This window comes from Thunnus thynnus, chromosome 3, assembly GCF_963924715.1.
Source record: "Thunnus thynnus chromosome 3, fThuThy2.1, whole genome shotgun sequence".
Taxonomy (NCBI): domain Eukaryota; kingdom Metazoa; phylum Chordata; class Actinopteri; order Scombriformes; family Scombridae; genus Thunnus; species Thunnus thynnus.
In genome coordinates this window covers 16,171,701-16,184,167 of record NC_089519.1, presented here as the reverse complement: position 1 = coordinate 16,184,167, position 12,467 = coordinate 16,171,701, and positions in this window count along the sequence as shown.

Sequence of the window (12,467 nt, the reverse complement as noted above, 5' to 3'; positions counted from 1 at the left end):
CATATATTGGTCTGGTTGTATAGCAGATGTCCAGTTTGTCCTGACAACACTGTTGCCATCAAACATCCAGGTCTTGGCTCCAGGGAAGACAATCATCCACTTATGATATCTTGGTTGACTGTTAGAGAGCAGCTGCTTCCCTGTTTTATTAATGGCAACACCGAGACTCACTTACAGTGTATCAATCCTTTATCTAAACAGATTAACCTGGAGAAGACCTTAGGCACAGCATGGCCAATTGCTGAAGAATGTGTTATTGATGGATTCCCTCCTTTATCATCAGATAACATGTCATGGTTGGCAGAACTTATCATGGTGGATAATGGTTATCTCTGGCAATTTAGTGTTCACTAAATATGTATCAATACACACAGACATATAGGTTTGACCAGGAGGTCTTATCTCCTAACTTCCCTGTCTGCACTCTCCATGTGAGTATTTAGTATTCATGCAGTACCATCTGCTCTATCTGTGGAGCAGAGAGCTGCTGAATCCAGGTCAAAGCTCTGAAACATTATTGATTTTACAAACACAAACCGCTCCACTCATGGTCAACTTTGTTTGTTTTGAATGGAGAAAGAGAGAGGGAGAAAAAGAAAGAGAAAGAGAAGGCTACAGGAAATATTAACTGCCGTCCCAAGTAAATGATCTGAATGACCCAGATCTGGAGACAATCAAGACTAAACAAGATGTTTTAAGTTTAGACAGAGGACTTAAGTTCATTCACCACACAGCTGTCACGTTGTTTTAATCAGTAATTATGGTGCCTGCCTGTCATCTCATTTACTGCTTCATTGCAGTATGAGATATAGTGCGTCACTCTAAAGGTTTGATCTTAGACGAAGGCTACTCTGTGGGGAGCATGTGAGAAAAAAGAATCAATGAACAAACAAATAAGCAGAAATATAGACTGTAGTGTTCAAATGAATTGCTAATGCTATTTTATCATTAAAGGGAAGGATATAGATTAGAGACATATCACAAATGAACCCTTATCCTCATGGCATGGAGTTTGTGTATGTGACTGACAGCTGAGCTAGCAGGAACAGACTTGTTCTGGAACTAGCTTACAAGCCATTTGACAGCATTTTTTTTTGTGGAATATACGGACCACAACTTGCAGCATCTAAATGGACCTTCAAGCCCTTCAAAGTGCTACAGCGGAGTAGCTAATTAGCTACCTGGCTGATGATTGTTTGATGGCTTGTTAAACAAGCCGAGGTGCCAGACAAGATATGTGAAGGTATGTGTTTGCAGATTAATTTCTAGTCAGTTGTTTCAGTTGTAAGCATGCAATCTAGTTTATGCATGGACAGGGGGCGCTGTCCCCCTGCACAGACAGGGAGCACTGTCATGAGACTAGAAGAAATGTAACAAGTAAATTTCTCCTTTTTTGCACATCATATCATATCATTTACAGAGCACCTCTGTAGGCTGTAGCACAAAGAAAACATGTTATTTAATTTCACTTTTTTAGTCTCTTTCAACATGCAGCAATCAGTAATTACTAACATTTAGTCAAATGATTGATGTGAGAGGGTAGCTTCTAATACTCTCTTACTTCTGCAGTATAACGTAAAGTATCATTTTCTAATAATATCTGTGTATTTCTGTTTCAAAAATAATACTGTGAGGAGGAGAGGGAAATCATAGCATCTCATCGCAATGCATTTTTCAGAACTGACAGTTAGTCCATTACACTGTGTCATCTGCAAAAGTCAAGATTAACGAAACGCATCTGAATACAATCATGCCAGACAAAAAAAATAACCTTTCTGAATGAATTCAATGCTGCAAATGAAGGTCAGACTATGCTTTTTTACCAACTTTTCAGTCTTTTCAATAATGTTTACAGTTTGATTGAAAGGGTGAGACTGCAACACCAACCAAAGTTTGACATGTTGGAGTCTGGGCTTTGGAGTCCTTGTAAATTGTGATAGCTGACCACAAAATACTGAACTCTACGTGCCACCCACACAGGCAGCTGTCTCTCTTTCCCTGTCTCCTGTATCCTCTATTTGTCTTTCTGTCTGCCTTCATCTGTGGTGTCAGAGCCTTATGACTCTAGGGTTAACAGCCTGGATCCCTTCTACAACAGGAAATGAATAGGATGGTGCTCCTGCATTTATATTAATAACTTTATCAGTATTCACAAATCACAGCAGCCATCTCTCATTCATTTAAAAATGTGTCATTTGCATCATGGATGTGTGCTGGATGCCAACGTCCTTGAGAGAAAGCTCTGGAAGCTCTCAGCATTCAAGGATTTTTCTGTTTTTTTTCCAATTTACTTTTGTTTTTCTTCATTTTTATTCATTTTTCTTTGTTTGTATTCATTTTAAGACATTTTCGACCACACACATACACACACACACACACACACACACACACAGGAAAAAAACTGAGCTCAGTCATTGTGAAGTAAAATAACGTGTTTTCTTTTTTAATGTACTTATTTGACCTTGGACACTGTACATCAGCCCTTTGTATACAGCATTTCTACCCCCAGAATCCATTCACACCTGCTGTATTTTCTAAATCATATGGTCATTGATTAGAAAAACCTGTTTTTCCTCAGGATCTTGAAGGTGCTTTTAGGGGATATAAAATATAAGAGCAGTGTGGCCAAAAGACCTTCAGATGTCTCTGAGAGATGAGTTACTGTGGATATCACAACAGCAATTGGTGCCAAACTCAGCTATTTAGAAACATGCTGTTTCCCACAAATGCCAGTTCAAGAGCCCATAGAACATTCATGAAAATGGTGAATATTATACAGGAAACTAATCATTTTCTATTGCTCCAAAGTCTCTGGCATAGGCAGAGAAATACAACAACATCTGTAGGAGCATCAACTTGCAGAGTCTTGAAACTTGCTTGATCCATCACATCTGTCATCTCTGCTTTTACTATTTTTAAAATTACATTATTTTGTGTATTTGTGTAGTTGTTATAGCAGATTAATTGGAAAAGCCTGCATGCAACATGAGCACGTAAACACAGCCAAGACTTTCAGCAATGCAACCTATCACCCACAAACTGCATTTACATTCAAACATTAGATTTTGGGACAGACGTAAAGCTGCAGTGATTATGGTTTTTATCTGTACATAAGACAAAATGGGCTGCTAATCGAGACTAACAATAATTTTCATTTTTAGAACTGAACTGTTTAGTCAATAAGATGTCAGAAAAAAGTTGAAAATTGCACTTTTCACTCTCCCGAGCTTAAAATATCAGCCCAAGCTGAAAAACAAATAAACAGGAAGAAAAGCACATTTTGTTCAATAAGATCTAAAAACTAAAAGATACTGAATTTAATATGTTATAACTAATAGCAAAGCAACACATCCTCACACTTGAGAACCTAGAACCAGAAAATATTGCCTTTGAACCACATTGATTGGCAATATTTTGGTCAATCAGTTTTCAGATGATTGGCTGAGAAATCAGCTAATTGTTTCAGCTTTAAATGTATCTGCAAAATTGAACATGATTGTTCATTCTTGACCTTGTAAATAGCAGTTTGAGAAAAAAAACCCTCAAGATTCACATACTTGCTTCTTTTTGGAGCTTTCATCTGGTGAGGAAGACAGTGAGATGCAGTTGAAACCTCTGGTAAATCTAATAATTTTGTGAATAATCTAACTATCTGCAGAATGTTTTTTTTCTACAGTGTTCACTCTTGGCAGTTGAAGACACAAAAAAATATTATTTAAAATGGTTAAAAATGCAGACAACTAATGAGATTGGAAACAAACATGCTCCGCTGCTGTTGAAGTCAAACAGTTAAGTCCATCTAACATCCCAGCCTTCATACCTTTGCTTTTCCCTGCACCATATTAACATCACTAATACAGAAGAGTTGCATATGAATATGTTTGAAGCAGACACTGTGAACCTGTCTCAAGCGAATTTCAAGCCCCTGCAAGTTAAATTTCAGTATTCAAATGAATGGAAACGAATGGCTGCCTGGAAGGCAGGAAAACATTTAAAAACAAATCACTTTTTAAAGAATTTCTTTCTTTGTTTGTGGACACATCATTCTGTTGAGGTTCAAGTATGACAAAAAAGTAGAAAAAAGGCATAAACATGCATATGTATGACATTGTGATGTGACAGGACTGTGTCAGGTCATCACCTCAGTTTAAAGTGTAGGGGAGTAGTGCAGACAAGACGTTTTAAATTTTTATTTACACTTTAAATATAAAACTGTAAAGACAGGAATATCATATTTCTGCATTTTAAATGATCCAAGCAAAATATCCACAAAAGGTTCAGATTTAAGTTTATAAAAAGTGGTTCTACATGTAGCGGTCTTCATCTTGTGTGCTCAGTACACACTGTAAGCATGTGTATTTGCACACACATGCTGGGCAGCCCCGTGACTGAAAATGTTTTCCTGCACACATGATGGCAGTAATGTTGAGTATGTGTGATTTCCTTTAAATCACTGCAACTCCCACACCAAATGGTTTGTGGGAAACAGTAACGAAGATTGTCAATCCAGTTAATCATGATTACCTCTTTACTCTGCTCTGAATTAAGAGACATTTGTAATATAAACTGTAATAACTTGCATTAAACATGGGCTGAAGAATTTAATAAGAGGAAAAGGCTTAATTGAATGCAGTGCTGGATGTTTACTGGACGATGAACACTTTTTGGTGATTCTTTTATTTACCAGTGCATCTCTATTGAAAAGAGAGTCAGAGTGAATCACAGAGAAACAAATAAACTATAAACACACTTTATTGTTAATTCCAGTATTTCTTAATGTGGGCTGTAATCACCCTGTGAACATATCCTGCCTGATCAAGCTGCTGGGCTTGTTTCAGGCTGGGATTGTCTGTATAATCCTACCCAAGGCCAAAACCCAAATTAATCAGGACTCACACCAGGTTTTTTTAGTTGAGCAGCCGGGTGTTGCTGTACAATGCTAATTTACAGCAGCAACATCCTGTGACATTTTCAAATCTGTCAATCTAACAGCTAATCACTGTAGTAAAGTGTAGATTTTTACACAACAGCACTGTGTTATAGAAAATAACATCCTTTCCCCATGGTGTCTTGCCTCTTTTCTCAATACTTCTGCTCTTTTGTGCATTCAAGATTCCCCCCAAAAATAAAATGCCTGAAATGTAGAATTTAAAGCTTGCTCTATCACGTGAAGTCACTCAGTAGAAATAAATCAGTTACATCACAACAATTAAAAATATATAGATTTTTTAAAAATAATAAAAATAATACTGCTGATAGAAAAAGACATGCACAAAAAACAAAGATCATTTTCAAACAGAAATCAAAGGGAAATCACAAAAACAAATATAACAAGAAATGCTAAAAACGAATGATAGTTGTTCGTCACTTTGTCGTCTTATTGAAAAATTAAATTTGATGAAAATAACTGCTTCACTTAAAACTGTCACGAAGCTTGAAGGTTCCATCATTGTTGGTTTCTTCTTGTGCCTCAATTCAGATTATAATTACCTGTAACTCTATTAGACAGCAACACTGATTGATAAATGACATGAAATGACTCAGTCATTAGTCAGAGTCCACATTTATATTAGTAACTGTAAAAAATAATCTGTGAATAATTAGAGAATTTAATAATCACACATCAGTGTTGAATTAATATTTACCACCAATCCATTAATATCAAAACAGTATTGATTTCTTCCGAGGTGGAATACATTCAATAGTGTGTATTTAATTTCTTACAGGGGTTAGGCCACCTCTCTTTCATTTCAGCCAATTTACAATCTAAACTGGGAGCAACAATTGTTCCCAGCTGCATCAACAGTTATGATGTAGTGATCTTAAAATACAAGCATGAAAAGCAGACATGCAGTGTCACATAAAGAGAAGCGTAAACTGTGACTTCCTGTATCTTTACTCTATACCTCCAGGAATCAATAAATAAATAAATCAAATAATATAAAGATAGCTCATAAACAATTTTGTCAGCCCATCACAGACCACCTGCGCTCAGGCAAAATTTAAATTTGGAGGTAAATAAACTTCTTGATTGGCTGAGCTGGCCGGCTTGATAAGAGCAAAACCTTGGTATCAATGTTTTGTTTCATTTTATTCTTTGAAAAAGACTGAAATCCTGAAATCTTCAAACAATGCTTCTCTGAAAGTAAAAGCTAACTTTTGTTTGTTGGATTTATTGTATGAATCTATGTTAAGTACTGTAGGTGATGAATATTAATGTTGTTATATTTATTTTGATGAAATAAAGTCAGTGATTCCACTAAATGTAAAGTGGTACAATTAGTGATAATAGTATAATTCAGTGTACGATACAAACTACATAGTGAAATCACCAGCTGCCACTTATCTCACTTATACTAAAGAATAGCCTGGCTTTAGTCATGCTGTTGCTGTTGGCAACCATCTACATTACCAATGTGCTCTTGAGCAATAAACTGAACCCTGAGGTAAGTAGCAGTATCGAAAGATGTAACCCCCCCCCCCAAAAAAAAAACAAAAACAAAAAAAAAAAAACAAAAAGCAAATAAACAAACAAAAAAAAACATTTTTAAGACAAAATGCATCAAGCAACCTGCAAAAACCGTTATGCCTCACACACCATGTGGCCCTGGGGAATTTCCATCATTCAGTTTCTAGTGGCTACACATTGTATAAATAAAATGAAATACAATAAACTCATAATTTTTCCGGTAACTTTTTTAATGAAAACATTAATTTTAGATTATTTAATTAAAAACTATTTAATAAAATGTTTTTTTCTAGATGTAGAGAGTTTGCACTGCAGTACAATTTGAATATGTGCACTGCTTTGAGGAGTTTACGGGATGAACATGCATCACAGCACCTCTTCAAGTTTGAAGTCCAGCCAAGTAAACCTCCCCCCCCCCCACACACACACACACACCCCCTCCCCTCTTTTCCTATCACGTCTGCTGTCAGTATGTATTAAAAGCTAAAATGCCCCCAGTGCCCTACCAAAAAAAAATTAAAAAAAAAATGTCAATCACACACCACACCCAGCGACACCCATCACAGTCTAATGAATTTCTGTGAGTTAGCACACCTGTTGCTAACTTACTTAGTGTGCTTACTTAAGTGGCTCTGCAGGATGTACAGAAAGAGAAGCGAGCCAAAAAGTGAAAAAAAAACTTGAGACTTGTGTCCTTTGTAAGTTCACTAGCTCTGACTTTTTACATTTGTGGAAAACATGCTGGCTAACGAACCGAAACTGGTCTTCCAAATGCCACGAGGCGAGAGTGGAGCTGATTGCTGAGGGGTTGTAGAAGTTGCCTGTGATTGACAGCGAACATGTTAAATGATAAATAGTCCAGCCAGTGCAAATGTTGACTGACAAATAGTTTATTAGAACAAGTATTCAAAAAAAATGCAAACCAAGTTGCAATTTCAGAGCAAATTTAAAAATTCAATTACACTTTTTAGATTTAACTGAAGATATTTAAACTCATGTATGATTGAATCAATTCTGTTTTTCTTTTCATCTAAGTTTCACCTCTCACTGCCTCCACATCTGCACATAACAACACAAAGAAACTTTGATAAGAGTAGTAGCTATTCAACAACATCTCCACCTTCTTCAGCAACCATCTGCCCTGCTAAAGTGCTTTTGAGCAAACAAGCAAATTCCCAAACCAGTTGCATCAGTCTGCAGCAGCTAACTCTGCTGACAACCTCTGACCTGGCGGGAAGCTTAAATCTTGAGTTTTCCCAATTAACAGCAGCCAATAGCAGTGAACATCCGCGCTCCCATTTACTGCAATTAAGCCAATGATGCTTCCACATCCAGACTCAAAGGACAACTTCTCTCCCCTCACACTCACACATGCACACACACACACACACACACTAACAAAACGTCTTCTTCACAAGCCTTGAGAGCAGCCAGCTGGGGCCGTTTATCTCCATAAATGTCCTTACCTTGAGCAGCGGAGCGCCGGTTGCTCCTCTCCGCCGATTCTCCGCTTGAACGGGAGACCAGATGCTCTGCTGCGCCCCGTGATCCGCCGCGCTCTGTTCTTCTCCTCCTCAGCCAGCAGGTGTGTGTGTGTGTGTGTGTATGTGTGTGTGTGTGTGTAAAAGAAAGAGAGGGAAAGGCAGAGGGTGTGTGTGTGTGTTTGTCAGCGCGAGGAGCGCGAGCCGGTCGGTAGCTGGATGTAGTCTGGAGGATAACGGAGAGGGAGGGTATGGTCGTTATGAGGGTTGCTCTCTCTCTCTTTAACCCTTGTTGAACCGAAGATGAGACACAACTGACCAGGACACGCGTTCATTATTTATTACTGTAGTTTACAGTTGATACTGTTTTTTTTTTTTTTTTTACTGCTGCCAGTCTGGACTTACAGATGTCTGAGTGAACTGTGAGTCTAAAACAGACAAAATCTACTCTAGATAAAGACATGACCTTTAATTTCAAATTTAATTACCTCTACTAATGGTCTCTGCTGACACCTTTCTCTCTTCCTTTTTCTTTATTTCTTCCTTCTCTTCCTGCACTCTCTTTACATAATTCATGGGTGTTTTCTCATTCTCTTTCTTTGTTCTGTTCATTTCATATTGTGCTTCAACTATTCTTTCTGCCTGTGAACTTTCCGTCCATTATTTGGTTTCTATCCACTACTCTCTGTCCAGTCTTTCCTATAACATATTTTAAGCCTGTATTGTACTGTTTTTAACATCGTAGTAGTTCTTGATATATGATATAAAACATGTGCTACATTAAAACAATTCAACTTTTTCAAACATTTCAAAAGGCAATAAAATCATGGCAACCTTTGTGTGTGTGTGTGTGTGTGTGTGTAAAGACAAAGGGAGCTGTAAATGCTGCAACATTAAAATGGCTACTGTAATGCAGTAAATTACTTAATGCATTTTTGTATCACTAACTTGAAAATAATAATCTGGGACTGCTGTGGGTGTTCTTTTTTTTGCTGTTTTTTTTTTCTTTTCAAATTATTATTTAAGCAACAAAGTAGCGATAAAACAACCTGCACATCATGTCAGAATTGTGAGGACAGGCACTTAAACAAGATGCTGTAAGTTTAGAGCATGACATATTCATGTCCATATAAAAGTGAGGCAGCAGTTAACAGTGAGAAGTAAGAAGCCAAACAGATGGAGAAGTATTTTTATTAGTTTTAAGTTTTAAGAAAGATCTCTTAAAGACCCTTTGATCTACTGAGCATGCTCAGGGGAAAACTGTTTCCATCACTGCATCATTGTATCAACTCTTGTGGACATTGCATTGTTGAATTGAGCAGTCACTCTCTTTTCATTCCTCATGGTCAGTATCAGTTTATCTGTATCATTCCATAAACACGTCTTTCATGTTCATGCTCTTCCCCCCAAATACCTCTGCTGTTACATTTTCACATAAGAAGAATGATTAATTATGATGTCAAATTATGAATCTTTTTTTCTTAATGCGTGGAATTAAGGACTCAGTGTTATCAGTGATTTATTGAATCATCTTTACCCCACTTATTTCTTTAAAATAATTAAATTACTTTTGTTAAAAACCTGTTTTTTTTTTTTTTTTTTAAATATATGCTTTTTTTGCCCTTGTTGGACAGCAAATAGTACATAAGCGGACAGGAAACAAGGGACCAGGGACATGGCGGTTATGTGGCATGTGCTGTAATCATTGAGCTACCAGCGCACTCCTAAAAACCTGGATTTTATATAACTCCACTTCATAACTACAACCACACTTTCACCCTGATCGTTTAATGCCATTTTTTTCTTTATGATATGTTAAACATTAAGATGTCTAAAAATGATTAGATGAAAAAAACAACGAAAGCAAATAAATGAATATACATGCTAAATGCAATAAAACATTTACAGTGATTTGCAAAGGAGTAAAAAGGGAAATAAACATTGCAATAAATGCAGTGTAAGCAAATACACCTGGATTCAGGTGTAGAGTGTCATATGTTGGAAGTTGGGTTGGTCAAAATCATCCTGCAAACTCACCATCTCCACTGGTCAAGATGTGCTTTACACTGCACTGAGATTTCTTTGAATCTTTTTTTTTATTTTTTAAAATCAGTTATTTTGCTGACACCAGTAATTAACAAGCATCAATTGAAAACACCTTCCAAAAGTAAAAGAAGCCAGCATAGAACCGGTCTGGGATTCAGTTTTCAAAATGACATTATAAAGCTTTAGAGACAAAATAGCCTCCTTTAGTTTTAAATTAGAATATTTACAGGAGAACTGAAAAGGAGCACACAAACCATCTGATTGGGGTTTTGAACCTCAGAAAAGGATAAAATAAAGTGGAGCTTTTGATTTGACATGGTGCAAAAACAAGAAAAATAAAGTGATGTTGCAGCATGTAGAATGAAGAGAAGCTTTTTAATGTTTTCCATGAGCTTTGCACATGGCTTCAGCCCTTTCGGCCTTTCTTTTAATGATGTTTTCAATATGTTGTCACAATATTTAAGCTCCGAGCTGTGCACTGCAACAGCTGTAACACATGCCATGCACAGTCTAAAATATACTCATATGAATTTAGGAGTCTGAAACTGCATCATCCTAAACTGGGATTCTATAGCATTAAGATATTTTCTACCTGTTGACCTACTTGAGGATAATTTACCTCTAAATGCTTTTCTTAACCAGAGCAGAGTTTGGGCTCATGTGGAGCTCTGTCATCATTCCATGTGGGTTCAAATCTAACTTTCTGAAGTGTAAATGATTTTATTGCTTTAAACATGGTTTGGAAGCTGAAATTCATTTTGTAGAGAAAAAAGTGCAGGAACACATGCATTACCATGCAAGGATAAAACTGCGAAAGGAATTATGGGAACATGAGAACTTGAGAACTGACTCTCGACTTTTACATTTCATACATGCAAACTCAAATCTGATCCTGTTAGACCGTTTCATCTTCTAAACAACAGCAGTCTATTTCCTGTTGACCAGCTTTCTTATTTATCCAGAGACAAGAAGGTAAAAAAGCTTAAAAACAGGTGGATAGGAGTGTCAATGCTGAATAAAGCTGTGAGTGTAGACTTCCTCTCCAGGCATCTATCTCTGACCGGTTTCACATTTTGAGTTGCAGATGGATTTGTGCTCACTCAATAGTTTTGTCATTAACAACCTTCCAAACTTCCACAGATGTGATAATGTTTTCTTTGCATGACACTCCTCTTTTGACATTCAGTGTAAATACACTGAAGCCGTATACTAAATATACAATGTGATATATATCTGATGGGATTAATTGACTTTCCCTAACCTTATTGCATCAATGACCAGTTTGTGATAGAAGTGATTGGAAATCTTGGAAATTTTATGCAACCTCTCCAGGAAAAATATACTTAATAGACACAAAATTGCCAACTAATTGGGAAAGATCTCTGCCATGTATTGCTCACATTGAAACTAGCATTGTATAGTTAACAAGGTTTTGATTAAAATATATATGAATAATGTAATAGCTGAAATACCAGACCAATATCACACATGAATCAATAAAATACAATTAAAATTTATTCTTAATGATGCTAATGATGTGATGTATTCATATTTCTTAAAATAGAAAATAAATATTTGGACCCTCTCTTGTAAAACGTTCAGACCTTACAAATTGTAACTTGATTCATGTGTCCACTGACTCACACATGCAGTATAAATCTGAGTTACATGTATATCTGAAGAGGTGTTAAGTATTTTTTTGCGTTGCCTTTGGCAATGAATCCCCCTCTGTAAAGATTCAAACACAGACCATAATGAATAACCTGATAATCATATTGGGGAGTATCTATGTGTGTGTGTGTGTGATGTTTACTCAAATGAAATATGGAATACGTGTTGAGAGGTGAGCCTGGTTTAATTCACTTGAATAACATAAAATCAAAAGCAATTTGTTCATCATCATTCAAATGAGGATGATGAGCTTATTGTGACGCTGTAAATTAAATAAATCAAGCAGTGGGTTTATAAAACATGGAGCCATGGAGAAATTAATCATTTGTTGTTTCTGAAACTATGGAAGAATGGTTTGGGGCCCATAAAGGGTTGCAGCAGGGCGAGGAAAGAAATATGTGTTAATAAGCTTGATGATCATAAATCGTGAGTTAACAATGTATTTGTGACAAATCCGTGCTTTTTTCATTTTAAAAAATAAGTTGTATAATTCGATGTTCTCTTTTCATGTTATAGGTATTGTATAGACAGTTAGGTACATGTTTCAAGCTAAAATACTTTATAGTGTTTTATGGTACAATTACATTAATCAAATAAATTAATTAGGCATTGCTAGTTAACAACATAATTTTTTTAGTAATTTAAATCTTTTTATACTGGTCATTCTGATTATGTACTGCAATATTTACACTAACTTATTTGTTTCAGTTTGGTATCAACTTTTATCTTTATAAATTAAAACACTGGCATAGATTTGATGACAGGAAAGTGTTAGGAATTCAAGGGATGAGTATATAGTA